The 21,404-nt window shown below is 32.8% G+C and overlaps 1 protein-coding gene across 6 annotated transcripts in view; it reads left to right on the forward strand.

The window, feature by feature from the left end:
• Positions 1 to 21,404, forward strand: part of Gb (solute carrier family 7 member genderblind) — an 89,982-nt gene that overhangs the window by 20,158 nt on the left and 48,420 nt on the right. The window lies entirely within an intron of this gene.

The raw sequence follows: 21,404 nt of genomic DNA on the forward strand, positions 1-21,404 counted from the left end.
TGTTTTTATTAAAATGACGTATTTTATTTCATAAAATTATTTAATATTAGATGGAAAGAATGCAAAGTGTACAAAGATTTATACATATAAATTGCTAATTATTTAAATAAAGACTGTAACATCAGAGTCAGTGAAATTAAATATTTAGGAATAAATAATAAATTAAAATCTCGTCTTAGGTTTACATTCGAATTAATAATAAAATATTATTTAGCTCTCCGAAGTATTAGTATTCTAGCAACATTTCTAGTAAGCGTTACGTAACGATGATAGCAACCATTCAATGCCTTACCAAATGGATAGAACTTAATAAGATACGAGTAACTGATACAAAATTTTAATAATTGATTAATTAGTTAAAACTTATTGTTTTTACACTTTAAGGGAACTTTCAGGAAAAATATTATAATTTTATTTATATGTGTAACAAAGGAAAAATTACTGCATTATTATCGTCATATGGCAACAATATTAATTTGCATTTAATTTTTAATAATGAATATATTTTTAAACGACTAAGTTTGTTAAGGTTTACAGTATAAATACCTAGAATTGCAGAGTCACAAGGTTTCATAAAAAATGATTTTTTCTCGAGAAATGTTTGCCCAATAATACAAATAACATTACTACAGTATGTTATGTTGCATATTTTAACAATATCATTATCAAACATTTGTGCATAACAATCAGCAGTGCTTAATTTGAAAGTACAGGATTTTAATTTTAATTCTTTATATTGACCTAAACAATTTGGTAATAAGGGTCCGTTATAGTGTTCTTTGGCGACAATATTATTTTCAGAGTGATTTTCTAATCTTGGAATATTATTATATTCGAAAACACGACGTATTATTTGTTCAAGTGGTTTTTCTTTTTTTCTTATCATTTTTTTTAATTGTATCATATAATTCTCGAACGGGAAAGCTGAAAATTCATTTAAATTGTCAAATCGTATAACATCTTCATGTATGTGTAACAAATTATGTACGTTATAAGAAACAAAATCTTGACCATAAATATCGATACTTGTTTCAACAAAGCATTTCATTAGATCTTTTGCATAATTCACCATATCTATTCTTTTGCAGAATTTGTTACTACACATTATTAGAGTAGCAACATGTAATGTCAAGAAATGGTAATAATTATTTTTTGAAAGAATTTGTGTGAAAATTACAGGTCCTGTATATAATAGTATAAGTTTAAATTCCGTTGCCTTGAAACGTTCAAGCGATCTACCTTTACATGGAAATTCAACAGGAATATATTTATTTAAGTTTTTAATTTTATTTGAAATTGATTCTACTCGTCCATATGAAAGCTTATATGGTTGTTTACCAAATACCCAACCATATTTTTTATGTGTAATCAATCTTTTCATAACCCCTAAACAAATAAGATGCATGTAATCTAATATAACATCTTTAATCATATGAAAATGAGGCAAATTTGTTAAAATGGTTATCCCTTTGTGATAATCTTCATCATGTTGTTGTCTAAATTCAACATCTGTTCTCTTTATAATATTTGTCTGTGGAAAGCACAAGACATTATTAATCAAACAACCTTCTATCTTGCATTTAGTGCAGCTATAATAGCCGGTATGGTTTTTTATATTCAAAATATAAGATTTAGCGGGCGTATCACATATTATAACTTTTATTTTAAAATCATATTTTTGATTATTAATAAAAATTCCATTTGTAGTCAAGTAAATTGCTTCATTTACAAATTCTTTTAAATATTCATTCGGGTTTTTCGGTTTACCATTACCATGATACAGAGCTACCATTAAAACATATTTTTTCAAAACTTTAATAGATTTTATTTGAACTAATATTGGCCATAAACAATTTGAACTGCTTTTACTAATAGGCAAACCATCTACATTTACAGCTAATTCAAAAGATGTACAATTAGGAAGGAATACGCCATATTGATTAATTAATATATTAATTGACTGTGCAATCCCAAAGTAATAAAAGAAACCGGCGCTCATTTTTACAGAAGTAAGATTGCTTGGAGTAAATAACATTGTTCTCGGATCTTTTGGTAAATTATGAAATGAGGTCAAATTATTTTCATTTCGAAGAATTTCTAAAAGTTTTTTAAAACTATTTTGAGTAATATTTTCTTCAATGGCCCATGTTGCTAATTTTTTTCGCAATGATGTATCTTTATCTTTATTTTTGGCACAAGTGGATAAATCATTATTACTTTTATTTATTATGTCCCTATCATTATCAACGCTATTTAAAGATACCATAGAATTATTTAAAACAGATATATTATTTAAAGAACTTTCTTCGATATTGTTGACATGAAAATTTAATTTAGAGACATTTTCGCGAACCTCTTTACTTAATAATACATTAGTTGGCTGAAAGGCAGGACTTCGTGTATCAATATTCACGTTATTTATATCTCCACCGATACTTATCACTTTATTGCTTGAACAAGTAATTTCGGTCGATTCAATTGGGTTGGTATGGCTTTGTAACTTAATTAAAGCCAATGATGCTTTCACATTGTCGCCAATTTTTCGATTGACATGTCTCTTAGTCTTAATTTTGATTTTTGGCATATTTATAGGTAAATATTAATTGAAATTGTAAAGATTTATGTAAATTTATAACTATTAATTAGAAATTAATCGAAAATTCTCAAAAAAAGTTTAAATTTTATATTATTTTATAGATATTATATATTTGTACATTACCCAATTTTATTAATGTGTGTATTAGTCCTATATTATAAAATACCTGAAACAAAAATTAAAAACAGGAGCACACAACTTTTCTTTAAATTATTATATTACATTTCCGACAATTTTATAAAATTATAATATGTATATTAGGCAAGATTTCTGATTATATATTATTATTAAAATCTGCAATTTTAACATGATAATAAAACACGTGCTACAACTTATAACCTATCAAATTATTTTATGAATTTATATCAATATTAATAAATATTTTATAATGATAATAATTTCTACTTCCATAGATTATATTTAAACACGTGCTGCAACTTATATAACCTCTCAAATTATAGATCTTATGAATTTATATCTAGAAATATTAAAAAGATATCATTAACTTACCTGCAATAAATTTTAAATATTTCTGAAGATCACTTGATAATAACGATGATTAACGTAGATACTAGATTTTTATAAAATTTTCTTGATGCGTACCGCACGATTATATACCTTCCTTCATTCTTCGAATTTAGTGGCACCGGGCTGGCAAGCTTAAAGCATGCCTATATTGGCCACAAAATGGTCCTACAATCGTAGCCTCCCAAAGAGGAAATAAGTTTGTAACAGAAATGGGACACAAGCGAACACGTTCGGATTTGCTCACTGAACAATGTGGTCCTCGACGCACACACAATGACGGGCAGCAAGGCAAGCAACTCTATTGCAATCAGAGATGCTAGGCGGGAATTTTCGCACATACGCGAATAGTAATGACCGTTAACTAGCAATGTCGCTCTCACCACGGCGCAGAAAATTTAGCGGGCCTGATTGATATCGGTTTAACTGATTACTTTGAGAAAAGTTAAGTGAAGTTGAGAAATTCAGTGAGAAGTAAAGAAGATATATTAATAATACTTCCCATATATAAAGTATAAAAACTTAAAAAAAATTTTTAAAGATTAAAAAACTTTCAAAAAATTTTATGGGCGACTAGCGACACCTTTCTGTCTAAATAGATATGTCTGTCTATGTGTAGATACTCCATTGAAACAATTATATTTATTCCTAAAAATTTTTATTGATGTTGATTTTTACGGTTGACAGACACTCATTATATTTGTTTCCTTATTTTATTTCGTTATGGACATTATGGTTGAATATGCGCAAAACGTTCTCAGAATATTCATAAAATATTCTTGAAATATACATAACATATTGTAGATACTTCAAGAAAATCACGAAATATTCTATAAATATTGCAGAAATATTTCTAAAATGTTGTTATTAATATTTTTAGAATATTCATAGAATGTTTCAAGAATATTCGTCAAATATTCCTAGAATAATCAGAATGTTTTTAATATTTTTCCTAAAATGTTTATAGAATATTCCATGAATATTGATGTGACAGGCATGGGGCCGCACAAATCAGAATGGATTAATTCTAACACGCCCCTCAATTGACGCTCATTGATACGTTTACATGGTAGGTACCTTAGTAGATTTTCCAATGCAGCATCCATAACAAAGATCTGAGTATACTTTGTGATAATTTAATCCGCGAACAAAACCTTTTTATCTTAGTTCCTTTATACTTTTGTTATTGAATATAACAATCAAATAAAAAAAAATTATTAAGAAGAGGCTCAAATGATAAAAATTAATAAATTTGAGAGGGAAAAGGCCAATTTGAGCCCAAATGCGGTATTTGGTGCGTAATAAAAATCAATATTTATTAAAATTCGATATTGCTAAGCATGATTCTTACAAACGTTTCGACCCACTTCAGGCCCTTATCAATGCAAATCTCAAACATTAAATTACGCAAGGCGGAGCAACAAAACGCAGAACGCACGGTCGACTTAAAATTAACGATACGTTTACAAAATCATCTGATGGATCTCTAATGTTGAGGTGATATTTCTGTATGGATCGAACTCACTCCATAGCTCTTTGATTTTGTTGTTAGACAAAATGGTGGAGGTAGGCAAGAGCGGTCGACGCAAAGACCACATATCCATCGTACCGGTATTTGATTGGTAATAATTGCGATGTAAAAAGCGGGGGATGTATGTCCGATGTAAGCATAGTGTCGGAGAAGTAGAAATGCAGGATAGATAGAACAATGAATTAACACAATATTGCGGCTGCACAGATAAAAAACATGAGTATGAAAACGGAACGATAATGAAAAAAGGACAAAAAAGAAAATGATAGATTCAGACAAAAAAAGAATGAAAATAATACAAGTAGAAAAACTTACAATTAAATAAAATTGTTGTCCATATAGAATAAAAAGGCGAGAAACTCGTTGAAATAATCAAAAATATAAAAAATCCATCCGGTTGACACTAGAAAATAGACTAGTTTGTCGAGCGGTATTATGTCTAATGAATTTTGCTATAGAAAAAACTTATATAAAATAGTGTTATTTTAATACAAAAATACTGTCATATTCAAACTAAAAAACTGTTTTACAAAATAGTTATTTTAATTTTCTACAAAAATAGTGATATAAAAATATTGCACCAATTAATAAAAATTTATATTATAAAATTTATTTATTATTATTTCTAATATTAAAAATTGTAATGTGATCAAAATAATGGAATATATTTAAGTGAAAAAAATTTTTAATTAAAAAAGTAAATTTAAGTAAAAATAACTTTTTAATTAGAGAAAAACTTGATGCTGCTAAATTGAATATATGCTAATTAACGTGTTATTTATATTTTGAATTTAGCAGCGCCAAGTTTTTCTCTAATTAAAAAATTATTTTATACTTAAATTTATTTTTTTAATTAAAAATTTTTTTCACTTAAATATATTCCACTATTTTGATCAGATTGCAATTTTTAATATTAGAAATAATAATAAATGAATTTCGTAATATAAATTTTTATTACTTGGCGCAATATTTTTATTCACTATTTTTGTAGAAAATTAAAACAACTATTTTGTAAAACAGTTTTTTAGTTTGAATATGACAGTATTTTTGTATTAAAATAACACTATTTTATATAAGTTTTTTTTATAGCGAAAGGCGCCTTGTACGTGTACACTTGACGTCTTTTTTTCACTTTTTTTAAAAAAGGTAATTTTTTAGCAATTATATCATTTTTTTTACTATGTGTTATATATTATTTTATTTCTGTTTACATGCAATCAGATTAAATGAATATATCTATTACATTTCTGAATAACGTTTTGATTTCTTTGATTGATACATATAATATATACATACGCTTGTACTATATTATAAATTATCTAACTAATCTGTCTCGTAAATATATAAAATACATACATCATAACTTATATAATTTATATTATATTATAACTTACATTATAATAACTTATATTGTAACTTAAATATAAATTAAAAAATGATAGATGTTATGTTTTTTTTTAAATATTTAAGATTTTAATTTTATTGATATGAAAATGATAGATGTAACGTTTCTTTTTTTAAAAATATTTAAGATTAGAATAAATCTTGCTAATTATATATAAAGTTATAATATGAGTTATAATATATAAATTATAATATAAGTTATGATGTATGTATTCTACATATCTACAAGACAGGATAGTTAGGTATACATAGTACAAGTGATTAGTGTAAAAATGATGTACGCTACATATATACGAGACAGATTAAACAAATCAAGTACTTTTATAAAAATGATAAATGTTTGTTCTTTTTAAAAAAAATTACTATAATCAAAATTAAAATATATTACTACATGCTTGTGCTATGCTATAAATTATCTGACTCTAATAATCTGTCTTGTCTCCTGATTATATATCAAAAGCAAAAGATGTAAAAAGAAATACAATGTATTCAAAGGTATTTGTTAAATAATTGTCATTATATAGTTATTTGTCATGCATCATATGCAGCTACAGATATAAGTAACATTAATGAAACATAGTCTGTAAGATTAATGTGTATAAATCTTATACATTTTTATTTCTATTTATTTTTTTAATAATTTATAAATTGTTATAATAGATTTATAAATATATTTATTTTTAGTGAAACTAGAAAAATTTTTCAAGCTATTCATAAGATTTTGACAAAGCCTGCGGCAACATGTCTATTGCAAACCAACATATTGTAACCAATCTTTGTCTCGATGCTAAACACAACAAAATTATCGATAATGTCAGTTTTAATACTAAATTCTATTTGCCAAATATATATACCAAATAGCATTCTGACAGATGGAAAAATATTATATAACAGATCTATTATATTCATTAATGATACTAAAAGATACTTCATCTATTTCAAGCGACGCATTATCTTTGAAACAAGAATTGATTACAATATGTTGGTTTGCAATAAACATGTTGCTACAGGCTTTGTCAAAATCTTATCAACAGTTTGGAAAATTCCTCTACTAAAAAATAAATGTATATTTGTAAATTATTTAAAAAAATAAATAAAAATTTAATCTTACAGATTGCGTTTCACCAATGTTATTTATACTTATCTCTAACTGTATATGATGCATGACAAATAACTGTATGACAAACTATATATGACACTCCTTTGACAAATGCACTCAAATATGTATTCTTGATGTGTATGTCTATATTAATTAATCGATAAGTGCTCGCAGTTATCCATAGTGGCTTTTGACAAGTATAAGTTAAATTTTCCAGAGTGCAAAATTATATAGCGTAGCACTCTTTTATTTATAAAAAGGTGAAGCTGCAAAATTCTTCGTGATACTTGGATAGCTGAATCAGTTATGGAATACAAACACACACATATCGTTAATTCAAGCAATCTTATATATAAAATTGATAGGAGTTTGAGTTTCGCGGGAAGAAAGTTTAGTTTCGCGGCGTGCACGTCTATTTTTTCTGTTTTTCTTTTTCTCTCTCTCAGCTATCTAACCAGTAGTACAGAAAGTCACGTATATAAAATCCTTCCTTGTGCACTAATAAAGATAACTGTTTAGCAGTAATATATATGTGTGTATGTATACCATATATTACTGCTAAACAGTTATAATAATAATTTAATATATATATATATATATATATATATATATATAGCGGCTGCCATCGCGAGATCAGCTGGGATATTCTTTATTATTAAAGCGATTACAATTGTCTGTCTCATGGTTGCTTTTGTTAAGTTTGACTGTACTGTATAATTGCCCAGATAGCAATTTGATAACAAATTGTTGCCAAATTGGCATCAAATTCGCTCAAAACTTGGTAACAAATCCAGTGCCATTTGTGTCCGCATTAAGCTTGTGTTTTGGTGACAAAGCTTGTTGACATAACCTGACAGCAAATTGACGGCAAAAACCGAGCAAAGCTTGACATGATTTGACGCCAAATTGATGGCAAAAATCGATCAAGATCTGCGCAAGACAATCTGATAGCAAATTGTCAGCAGAAACCGAACAAATTCTGCAGCTTTTGGCCATTCATATAAAAGTATATATTTAAATAGATTTAAAGCCTTAACCCTAAGTAACAAAATGATGATAAGTTTTGGTCATAAAATGACCATTAGATAATTAGACATTATATAAAATCATATATTAATATGTTAAAACATATAAGTAAATTCAAATAACTTAATTTATAAAATTAAAGATCTTTTTGGACAGAAATTGTTTTGAATAAGTGAAAATCGAACAATTATCTGTCCGATTTGCCAAAAATCAATTCAATATCTGAATTTCCTATATAAGAATTATGTCAAAAATTGAACTGATAGAAATATATATATTATAATATTATTAGCATTTTGTAGGCTTTATATACACTCATGACAAGAATTTGAATACGGGTATAGATAATGAATAATGCGCCGCATAGCGACAAGCGACTGAACTATTTTATAATACTTTGTAATAAGCTGCAGATTTTGTTCGGTTTTTGCTGCCAATTTGCCATCAGATTGCGCACTCTAGATCCTGCTCAGTTTTTGCCGACAATCTGATGTCAGGCATGTCAGCAAGCTTTGCTCGATTTCTGTCGCCAATTTGCTGTGTAGTTATGTTAGCAAGCTTTGCTTTATTCTTGGCGGCAATCTGCCAGCTTAATCGGTAATAACAACTCTTGTACCAAATTTGTAGCCTTTTTGCTGACAATAATTTGTAGCAAGCATTTGGCAATATCTGTTAGAACAGACCTGGCTGACTGGGTGTATATCTGCTTCGTGTGATTTTATGATTAGGACTGCCTCGCACTCATTTGAGGTGGATAGTTTTATTTCCTCCTTTCCGATTAGTTTTCGGAGGGGATAACTTAGGACCATAGATGGTTGTGTCGCTCGTTTTTGGATGGAAAAAACCCAGATGCAAGCTACGTAAATTTTTTGCTTGCATTTCTGGCGCGTCGTCCTTCAAGTCTCGTGATCTCATAGTTTCTGCGCATAGCTCGCTTTGTCAGCGATTGTGTTCGTAATTCTATATGTCTTCCTCGGCTTCGAATTACAGTCGGAAGACGTATATTAAATAATATTTAATAATTAATAATTATACTAATTTGATGACGTTTTGGGTTATAGCAATATTTACATATAAGGCGAATGAGAAGTATCGGTGGTGTGGGGTCTGAATAGTTCAGAGGTAAAAGCAGTCGCCCGGAAGCGGAAGAGTCGTGTTCGATTCCCAATTCAGCGACTTCGTCCCGATATTTGTCTCGCCTTCGTCTCTCCAGGGGATAAAGAAGAGTTATTATAAATCTCGAATTGAGATTAATTTTAAAAATCTTGGTATAGCACCAAGTAAATTTCGTGCTCTGTGCATATATTTAGTTTTATAGAAAACTTATTTTTCTATGAAACTGACGCACTACCATCCGCATTCTGACTCTTACTAGCCCGTGATTATTTGAAATTTGTAATATCACTCGAGAGCCAAATTTTTTTAAATTGTTAAATAATATTTTTTCGTCGAACAATATGGTTTAATGTAACGAAACTATTAAATTTTTATTCAACAATATAATGTTTCGAATAAAATTATGTTTTTATAACGAAACAAATATAAGTCAGACAAACAGATATATTAAATTTAAAAAAACCTTTACTTTGTGTATGCTTTTGCGTACTTCTTGTTTTGCGATATTATATTGCAATGTCCCCGGCTTGTCGTGTTTGTCTTTTACTCTTATTTCTCACTATTTCTAACTTATTTTTTAATTGCTCCGGTAACATGTTCTTTAAAATATTAAAAATAAATATACACACATTATAATATAGCCTCTGTCTTATGGACATAAATTGCAGTGCTGGGGAGGGGGGAGGGAAAGAAGGGTGGAGAAGGGAAGGAGGAAGAGAAGAGAAAAGGAGGGAGAGAGAGAGGGGGGAGGGGGGAGGGAGAAAAGGGGGACGGAGAAGAAGAGATATACGTTACCTTTATTTTTATTGTCTGAAAGTGAGTTGTGTTATAGCTCGAAAAGTATACACGAGTTACTAGATATATATTATTTTAGATATATATTATTTTACACGATAAGGCATTGCTCAACGTGTAACGCGAATACAGATCACGTTACGAGCGTTGACCGAGCGAAGCGCTGACAACGCAAGCCACGCGCGAAGCCCGAGCGACCGCGCAATTACTCCATTGCTAAAACGCGGAAATCAGAGCAAGCGGAATAAGGAAATTGCAAAAATGCAACGTAGAAGTCTTATTTGAAAGCGAAATAAAGAGGAATAAGGAAATTGCGAAAATGCAAGCAAAGAAGTCCTACTTAGAACTCCTTAGCTTGCATGCGGATCTTGCCGCCAAAATCGACACTTTACGTAGCCCGGCCGCCAAACGACCCCCTCCCAAGGAAACCCAGAGGAGATAATAAAAAAACCCATTGCTAATGAACGATGGGCAGTCACAATAATTAATTAATATCAAGCGGACAGTTATTGTGTGAATCGCCAGTGAGGCGACGATTCGTGCTACATCGCCCAAACAGGCATACGCTACTACTGTATCCACTGCCTAGCGACGTTGCCCCGAGACGGGTCTAATATCAAGCGGACAGTCAATAACGCTAATTATAGGCAACTACTAATTTAAAGCCACGCAGTCGGCAGAATTAAATATGACAGATCGAGGAATGAGTCTCGCGACCGAAACTCGACTCCAGACACGCGCACGCTAAGATATCCGCTATCGCGATATGCGACGCGAATTAACGTGCAGGAACTTTGTAATGAAGCCAATATATATATCTGTTTTATTCGTAAATTATGATCGTAAATTATGATCTAAAAAACTCAAAAAGATATATATATATATATATATTTATTCTGATTATAAAGGTGTCAATCTTTATCTTCAGTAAACTAAGTAAGTTACTTGGGCGGAGCCCGAATTTCCAAATTCCTTCCGGCAAACGATCCCAACTACCGTGCCTCTCCAGAGACATAACAGTTAATTCTTAGTTAATATGTCGTTGTTTTAATTTGTAGATCGCGGTTTTGGGAACGCGCGCGATGGCTTATGAAATGCTAATTTTATGTTGCGCTCTTTCTGAGTTTTTCAGATCATAATTGTGTTATTACTTTTCGAGTTGCAACACATTTAAAAAATAGAGATGAAATGGAGGTGAAACAATCTTATGATTTTCATCCAAAATCAAATCAATAGTATCAACTTATATCTCCCTCGAAATTTAGTTTAACTCTACAAAACTTTTGTACGAAATGTTTTTTTTTTAAAGGCATAGAAAAAAGATATTTAGATTGGGATTATATAATGGCCCATCCTGTATACTGATCCTGTATACTGAAAATCGATTTTATATCGCGGATAAAAATGTTATAAAAACAAAAATGTTAGTAAACAATAAAATTAGAGTGATAGAAGGAATATTTGAAAAAAATTATAATGAATTGAATGGGTTTTGTGCGAAGTTGACCGGTCGATTAATTTTTAAATTATCCTGTACGCCAATCTGAAAAATGTGTTTTCGATAAAAACTTATTTAAAGTTTTTGATAAAGGTTCACGATACCTACAGCTAAAAAATCAATTTGAATATTTTGTTATTCTTAGATCATAAAGTAAGCCATCCTCTTCATTGAAAAGGTTCTGTTGGGTCGTTTTTTTCCATTTACGAATTGTACGAGCTTTTTTAGACCTCTTTCAGCTACGACGCTCTGCTGTCAATAGTCGTTTCTTGTTATACGAATCGGCTAATACTTTGTATTTTTGTCTGACCATGATCCTAATTGTGTGTTCATTATATTTAGTAATAATACCTTTACAAAAATATTTGAGTCGATTTTTCTAACACCACATAAGCACGTAATGACGATTTTAAATCCTAATCCCTCAGTAAACATCGTTTGTTGTAATAATATAACGTGGCAGTAACAAATAATATATAATACAAGTTACTTATATCCAGGGTTGGGAAAGTTACTTTATAAAAGTAACTCGTTACCGTTACCGTTATTTTTTCTAAAAAATAACTCATTACCGTTACTCGTTACTAATTTTAAAAAGTAACTCGTTACCTTTACAGTTACTAAAAAGTAACGAGTCGTTACAATTTCCGTTACTTTTTTACAATACAAACTAATAAATTATTTTGCATAAGAAAAACTTTTAAAAAATTGTAAGCAAGATTTCATTCAAGGTTTATTACAAAATAAATGATTAAATTTTATCGAAATTCTTTATTAATTTTTAATAAAATTTGTTGCTCCATAGTATCATCATTTAAATGCCCTCTTTGTGGTGTTAATACAGAGCCACCGATGCTAAACATTCTTTCTACAGATGCACTGCTTGGTAGAGCTGTATTATATTTAATAAAAAGTTTTTTAAGTTTTGGATAGTCGTTTAACATTTCTATATTACAATTATTTGATTTTAAAAACCGTTGCAATTCTTCTTGTTCAGATTCATTTGCACCGTTTTTTGCTCAAAAATGAAAAAAATCATCGTGATCGTCAGATTTTCCAGCTTTTGAAGAATTTTCAGTCGATCGGATTCCCAATAAATCCTCCAAGTAATTTTCAGCACGTTTTCTTTTTTCTCCGGTTAACCAGTTTAACTTAAATTTTGGATGTAAACATGCTGCTATTATTAATTCTTTTGTTTCAAATATTGTAAGAAATTTAAAATCAAATATAGTAAATTAAGCGACATTGTTTGTTTTATTGAAATTAATACTTTTGAATCAATAGTTTAAAATAAAATAATATTTTTCAATTAAATCCTTATTTAAAATTAAATAACATATGTATTAATCAAATTAATAAGTTACCTTTTATTTAAATCTTGCTGAATAGCTTCAACTAATGAATGGCAATCTATAAGATCAGATTTATTGAGATTTTCTAATTTTCGTTGCAAGGTACTTAGAACTGGTAGTAAATGAGAGCTCTGCTTTTCCGAAAAGATAAAGCTCTCATTGGATATCGCGCGTCGCGTCATCGCACTGGCCTGCAAGAGCCATAAGTTGATCAATCACATTCAAGCATTTTTACAACATAATAAGAATGCTAATTGGTCGATTTGCTTACGGCTTTACGGTTAAGATAAAAATTTTATCACGCACAATAGCAAGAATAATATCTTAAATAAATCAAAAAATTTGAAAAAAGTAACGATAAAAGTAACTGTTAAATTCGTTACTCGTTACCGAAAAATGTAACGAAGTTACTTTTTCCGTTACAAATAAAATTTGTAACGCCATTACCGTTACAGTTACCGAAAAAAAGTAACTGTAACGGTAACGGCGTTACAAGTAACGCGTTACTTCCCAACCCTGCTTATATCATATACATATGTATAACTGAAATATGTCATATGTGTTATTATGTAATGTTACAATATGTTATTATGTAATGTTACTGTATTAAATATTACTGCACTTTGTTATTATATGCATATTGTTATTTTAGTGTTATAATATAATAGAATATCATTGTAATATAATATTGCTATATACGTGTTCTTTCGCTTGCTACTACGCGGTGAAATCAGATTTAACTAACTCGTATTAAATTTTTTGCCATGAAATGCATATAAAGCCCATAAAAAATGAATATTAACATTAGATACAAAATATATCTTTTTTTTTAACAATTTAATTTCTGATAAATGCTACGTTTGATATTCACTGCCAACACTGAAGATCTATAGCATACGTGACGTAAACTATAGATTTTCAGTATTGGCAGTGAATATCGAAACGCAGCCATAATCGCAACAAGAGATCCAGAATATTAAATAGATTATTTGAAATTGGGCGGGTAAATAGGAAATATTTACTACCTATTTGAAGTAAAAAATCGGAATTTTCATAAAAATTAAATCGTAAGTTTTATAAATTAGATATGTTGTGCCTCTAGCCGCTAAGGAAGAGGTTTTTAGGGATTTGTACGCCCAAAGGATTAGGATCCACGCTCGTAATAAGACACTCCCGGACGTTAGGTAGAAATTAGTATATTTTGCAAGATTTAGTATACTTTCACTTATTCGCATTCGCGATTATAATAGTCAGGCGCGATATGTACGGTACTTCGATACTGTACGATAATATTATTGAGCGAGCGAAAGCGATATTAATGAGCTATGTTACTGAGCTAACTAGCGTCGGTGCATCTCGCGCTTATTATATGTCTTAATTAATTAGATAGTTGATTAGAGACGAGTGTGATGTCTCTGATCAGAGCATGTCTCATGCTCTGCTTGTCAGTCTGTCAGCTGTTTACTCAGCTTTCGAAAACTTGACCTTGACTTGCTTCTCTTTTGTCACGTATCTTTACTTTATTTTATTAATAATCTTTTATTTTTTATTCTTTCTTAATTTCTTTTCCTTGGGCTCTTTCCCTGATTTTAATGCTTTGCTTTAGTCAGCTCTTTTCTAATCTTTTCTCTACTTTGCTTGTTTTATATTTTAATATTAAGGAATTGGTCAGGTTAAGATATCTCTCCCCCTTTAGAAAAAGAAAATTAACTATACGTAAATTTTTGTCTACATATTTTTCGCTATACAATTTTCGCATTTTACAATTGTTTCTTATATCTACTTTATTTTAATATAGTATCGCAGTGTTACCCAGTCAGCCAGGTCTGTTCTAACAGATATTGCCAAGTGCTTGCTACAAATTATTGTCAGCAAAAAGCCTACAAATTTGGTACAAGAGTTGTTATTACCGATTAAGCTGGCAGATTGCCGGCAAGAATCAAGCAAAGCTTGCTAACATAACTACACAGCAAATTGGCGGCAGAAATCGAGCAAAGCTTGCTGACATGACTGACATCAGATTGTCGGCAAAAACTGAGCAGGATCTAGAGTGCGCAATTTGATGGCAAATTGGCAGCAAAAACCGAACAAAATCTGCAGCTTATTACAAAGTATTATAAAATAGTTCAGTCGCTTATCGCTATGTGGCGCGTTATTCATTATCTATACCCGTATTCAAATTCTTGTCATGAGTGTATATAAAGCCTACAAAATACTAATAATATTATAATATATATATTTCTATCAGTTCAATTTTTGACACAATTCTTATACAGGAAATTCAGATATTGAATTGATTTTTTGCAAATTGGACAGATAATTGTTCGATTTTCACTTATTCAAACAATTTCTGTCCAAAAAGATCTTTAATTTTATAAATTAAGTTATTTGAATTTACCTATATGTTTTAACATATTAATATATGATTTTATATAATGTCTAATTATCTAATGGTCATTTTATGACCAAAACTTATCATCATTTTGTTACTTAGGGTTAAGGCTTTAAATCTATTTAAATATATACTTTTATATGAATGGCCAAAAGCTGCAGAATTTGTTCGGTTTTTGCTGACAATCTGCTATCAGATTGTATTGCGCAGATCTTGGTCGATTTTTGCCATCAATTTGGCGTCAAATCATGTCAAGCTTTGCTCGGTTTTTGCCGTCAATTTGCTGTCAGGTTATGTCAACAAGCTTTGTCACCAAAACACAAGCTTAATGCGGACACAGATGGCACTGGATTTGTTACCAAGTTTTGAGCGAATTTGATGCCAATTTGGCAACAATTTGTTATCAAATTGCTTACTGGGTTAGTTATCGCGGTGTCGGTTTCTATCTCAGTTGTTCTGTTCGATTTGCTTGCCGTGTCGTAGATGTGCTCTTGAATTATTTTCGGTTTGCACATCGGATTTATATTAGTTTCTGGTAATTTTTTCTTTTCTGTCTTACATTTTTTCTTAACGTATGTAATTGCTATTATGGTAATTATTATTATTATTATTCCTATGCAACTTGAAGCTACGGGACATATAATATGTTCGTTAATAGGAAAATAATCGTTTTTTAACGTTTCGTCTTCGTTCATTTCGTCAAGTCTTTCGCTTAGGTCCCTTAATTCTGTTGGGTTTCTAATGACTTTTCGTATATTTATTGCTAATTTTGTCCAATGTTGTTTTCGTTTCGTTTGTCGTGTGTCATCGTAAGATTGTAATCTGATAGATTTGTCTGTACGATTGTTAGTATCGCGGGCTTTTTTGTCCGTATTATGACGTCTTGTGTTGTTAATTTACATTTTTTGGTAAATATGCATATTAGGTTACACCTCACCGATGACTTTGACCTTGACATATGTTATCAAGGACATGATCCTGAGTAACTTTTCCTTATAACTTAACCGGCGGTCTCTTATAGTTTCTGAAATATTTAAAGTTATAATTTCATAATTTTAATGATTTCTCTATTATAAAATAAAGAAAAATAAGGATTGTTTACATTGTATTTACGTAGATCAAACGTAAAAAAAGTGTTTTTTTACATTTCCAGAGACGAAGCTCTTTGGATTTTTTTACTTTCCACGCAAAGCGAGGTTCAACCTAAACCTATATGTATAGTTTTAGTGGAAGCTCCACTTATAGTGGAGCCCTCTGCGTCCACACATATACTTTGCCATCCACATAACAATTGTAGGGTGGATTTTACTTTGTTTTGTAAAGTATATGCGTGCACACAGTGGGTTCCCCCCCACGGGGGAGCTTCACTTCCAGAGGATATAACCTAACCCAAACCAAATTTTAGTTTTAAATCAGAAATAGGTTTGGGTTAGATTATATCTTCCGGAAGTGGAGCCCCCCCGTAGGGGGGGGGGCGGAACTCACTGCGTCCACGCATATACTTTCTCATCCATGCAACAATTGTTGCATGCAATAAAAAAAGTTAACATTATTTATTTGCTGCAATAAGAAAAAATGAATAAAAATAATAAACTGCCTGTAAGAATATATATATTTTATCTTTTCTTACAGAGAAGGTGGATAATGTTTTGCCATTATGTCAAAAAATGTTTCTATCCGTTCGTTCAATGCAAATTTTCGTTTAAAAAGAAATTCTGCAATATAACCAGCATAATGTTGTTTCCGAGTGCCATATCGTGAAATGTTAGCACGAGTGTCTCTCCATGCTCTTTCAATATTTTGAGTATCGGCTTTAGTGTCAGGATCGACGAAATTGTACGAATGATTAACTGTCAAGTGTTTATATTCTTCATTTTGTATATAATTATATGCTTTCCAGCAGTCAGATATAATCGTTGTACCAGACTTGATCCATTTTTTAATAACTATTAATAATGTACTTGCAGATCGATCTGCAACACACTCAACAAACATTTTTTTTGTTTCGCGCTGAAAACCACCAAATATCCACTGTCCTGTAATCAGTCGACCTTTTTGAAATTTTCGTTTTCCTATTTTCGCTTCATCTATTTCAACTATAGTGCCTTCTCTATCTAACATTTCAGCATTATCCTCTAGCCAATCAAGACAAAGCTGAAAAAAAATTTTTAAATACAAAAACAAAAAGATAATTAAATATAAAAATATAATAAAGAATACCTCGCGACAAAAATTTAACCAATCGACAACAGTATGATGACTAATATTTAGTTCATCCATGAGAAATACATGTCGAAGAGGACGTATCATTAAATAATATGCTATAAATCTGCATGTATTTTGTATATTTAAACGTGAGTCCGAAAACCATGTCTTGTGAAACGGACTTATTCTAAAATTGCACTACATCTTCTGTCGTTTTTTCTTTCTACATTGTTTATATGTTACACTATGACACGTAAAAAGCATACATTCACGATTTTAATTAATGTTTGCTTCACATCGTGGACACTTAATTTGTGCGTGAATAACTTTTCGCTGTGTCAAAAAATCTATTAATTTATTATTATCTTCAACGAGGCTCAGAAATTTGTGTAGTCGCATATTGAAAACTTTCAACGAACTGCGAGGAAGTGAACCCGACTGTTAAGGATTTTTGCTAAGAGAAAGGGATCGGAGAGCTGGAATTAACGACACGTATTTTTGGCAAACTTTCTTTATTGCACAAAAAAACACTTTGAGAATTAACGCGACTATCACTCTTTCGAGTCGACGGTTTAGAGAAGAGAGCACGCAGTCTTCCCGGCGCTTTTGCTAAAAACCCGAGTTCCTCCGAAGACACCCGAACGATCAAGTGCTCGACCGCTAGCTTGTCGCTTATGCTACCCGGACGGTGGCGCACCCCTTCCCTCGCGGCTCTTATCCTTACTATAGACGCGATAAACTATCTGCCTCAATACTACCGCCGTTTGAGCGTTGTTCGTATACTGAAGTTACGTTAATTAAATTGCATAGCTTTCTGAATCTCTCTTTTGGCAGTGCTTTTGTTAGGATGTCGGCACGCTGTAACTCCGATGGGACATACGTTACCACTATCTCGTGGCTTTCGAACTTTTCGCGTATGTAGTGATAGCGTATGTCTATGTGTTTAGTACGCTTATGAAAAACTGGGTTTTTCACTAAGCGTATCGCACTTTGATCGTCTACATACAGTTTTAATTCGCGATCGCGAGAATACCCGAGATCGCCGACTAGTTTTCTTAACCAAATAGCTTCTTTAGTGGCTGTCGCAGCCGCCACATATTCTGATTCGGTTGTGCTAAGCACGACTAGTTTTTGTCTTTGAGTTGACCACGACACTGGTCCGTTTGACATAAAAAATATATAACCCGTTGTTGACCTGCGCGTTTCTTTGTCGTTCGCGTAATCCGCGTCCGAAAAGCCTACCAGCTCGCTACCGCCGCTTTTATATTCTATACCGAAATCTTTTGTTCTTTTAAGATACGCATAAATGCGCTTAACTGCTCGCCAATGCTCGACACTATGATTGTTTAGAAATTTGCTCACCAAATTTACCGCGAATGCTATATCGGGGCGAGACACTGCTGCTAGGAAAACCAAGGACCCGACCGCCTCTCTATAAGGCACGATACTTGACATCACGTCGTTCTCTTCGACCGGATTCAGAATCACGTGCGGATCAGCTGGTATGCTTATCGGTTTCGCATCACACATTCCGAATTTTTGTAAAATTCTTTCTACATACGAGCTTTGATGAATCGTGAGAGTTTTTCTCTCCCTATCACGTTCTATCTGTACTCCAACAAAGGAGTTTGAATTGCCAATTTTTATTGCAAATACTTCCCGTAATTGACTCGATATAAACTTTAACGTTGATTTAGATTTTGCTGCGACGAGTCCGTCGTCTACAAATAACGCTATGAAGACCGTTTCACCGTTAATTTGTCCTATGAAGATACATTGGTCCGCCTCACTGCACTTTATATCAAAACGGCTCAAGAACTTAAGGAACTTCACGTTCCAGCACCGAGGTGCTTGTTTGAGGCCGTACAAGGATTTATTTAATTTGCACACCACTTCCTTCGGATCACCATTGATCTTCAGTCCTTCGGGAACTTCCATATAGATGTCCTCCTTCAATTCGCCATATAGAAAAGCTGTCTGGACATCAAACTGCAGCAGCTCGAGGTCCTCGGCCACAGCTGCCAGCAGTACACGAAGTGAGTCGTATCGCACGACCGGTGCAAACGTCTCTGTGTAGTCCACCCCTTTTTTCTGCAGGAACCCTCGGGCGACCAATCTTGCCTTGAATCGTTGTTTTCCAACTTCCGTTGAATCATCTTTGAGCTTGAACACCCACTTGGAATAGATCGTTTTTATTCCAGATGTTCGGGGCACGATTGACCAAGTGTTGTTAGTCTCGTGCGCTTTCAACTCCTCTTGTATAGCACGCACCCACTGCGCGGCAGTGCTATGAGTTGCTTCTTCGTACGACTTTGGCGTAATGTACTCGGCAAGGTCGGCTTCGTATTTGTACCTTGTCGGTGGACGAAGTGACTCCCGATCCCTCAGGGCCCGTTGCGGAGTCTCGACGATCATGCGCTGCCTTCCTTCCTTTTCAATCTGATCTTTACGATCATTTTTGCCAACCTCTTGTACTGCATTTCCTCTTTCTTCTGATTCAGCATCGCGCTGCTGAGCTGCCTCCTCGACGTCGCGTTCTGGAGCTTCTTCTTCCACCGGTTGTAGCACTAGCCAGTCTGCCTCATCTTCCTCGACGTTCTCTACCTTACCGATTCGCTCGTTGAAGGTTGCATTTCTTGTTACACTCACTCTCTTTGTTGCCGGATCATAGACTCGATAATTGGTAGAGTCGTTCTCGTAACCGACTAACAGCATCTTCTTACCGCGTAAGTCGAATTTCTTTGTAAATTCTTTAGGAGTGTGAACGTATGCCACGGAGCCGAATATCCTCAGATGACTCATCGTTGGTTTCTTTCCAACCCATTTCTCGTAAGGCGTAGACTCACCACCCGATGATACAGTTCGATTTAGCACGTACACAGCAGTGTTGACCGCTTCAGCCCACAAGGTTAATGGTAGGCTCTTCGCGTGTATCATTGTACGCGCGCTCTCGACAATGGTTCGGTTATCCCTCTCTGCTCGGCCATTTTGTTGCGGGGTATATGGCGCAGTATTCTCCTTCTTTATGCCACGAGCCTCAAGATATTCGTCCATGAGCTTATTGCAGAATTCTCTCCCATTGTCCGATCGCAGGACTTTCATATTGCGACCAAACTTGTTGGACACTAACTTTTCGAATATTTTGAATCGCTCAAAAACATCAGACTTGTGTCTCAAGAAAAACACGTGACGATACCCCGTCGCATCGTCTTTAAAAGTCAAGAAAAATCTTGCACCTCCTGGTGTCTCGACGGACATCGGCCCACAGACATCAGTATGAAAAACTTCGCCTGGTTTTGACGATACTTTTCCGTGCTTGCTAAACGGTTGTCGATGTGCTTTTCCGAGCTGACACATTTCACATACAAAGTCGTTTCTATCGTTTATTGTCACTCCACGCACAAATCCTTTTTCCGCCATTTCACGTATCGCACGCTTGTTTACATGGCCGAGTCTTTCGTGCCACACTCGTAGATTGTATACTGCTACGATTGCCTCCTCTTCGCGAGTTTTTACGACACGAAGTAACATGCGATAGATATCGTTATCTTGTTTCACACCAGTCGCCATTACTTCATTATCGCGCACTATCTTTACGAGATTGTCTTTAAAGGTCACTTCATATCCTTTGTTAGTACAGGCACCGACAGAAAATAAGTTTTTCTTTAGCCCCGGAACATATAGCACATTCTCAATTTGAGCTTCGCGCCACAGCCCGTCGACGAGCCTCTGTGCGTGAACAACTCCTTCTCCTGCTATACTACACTCATCGCCGTCACCGAGCGCAACTGTTCCACCATTACGAATCGGACGATAGTCTGTGAGCCATTCGCGTCGGTGTGTCATATGACGCGACGCACCACTG

The sequence above is a fragment of the Polyergus mexicanus genome, unplaced genomic scaffold (genome assembly GCF_030449975.1).
Source record: "Polyergus mexicanus isolate NDT 795.1 unplaced genomic scaffold, iyPolMexi1.0 SCAF_10, whole genome shotgun sequence".
Taxonomy (NCBI): domain Eukaryota; kingdom Metazoa; phylum Arthropoda; class Insecta; order Hymenoptera; family Formicidae; genus Polyergus; species Polyergus mexicanus.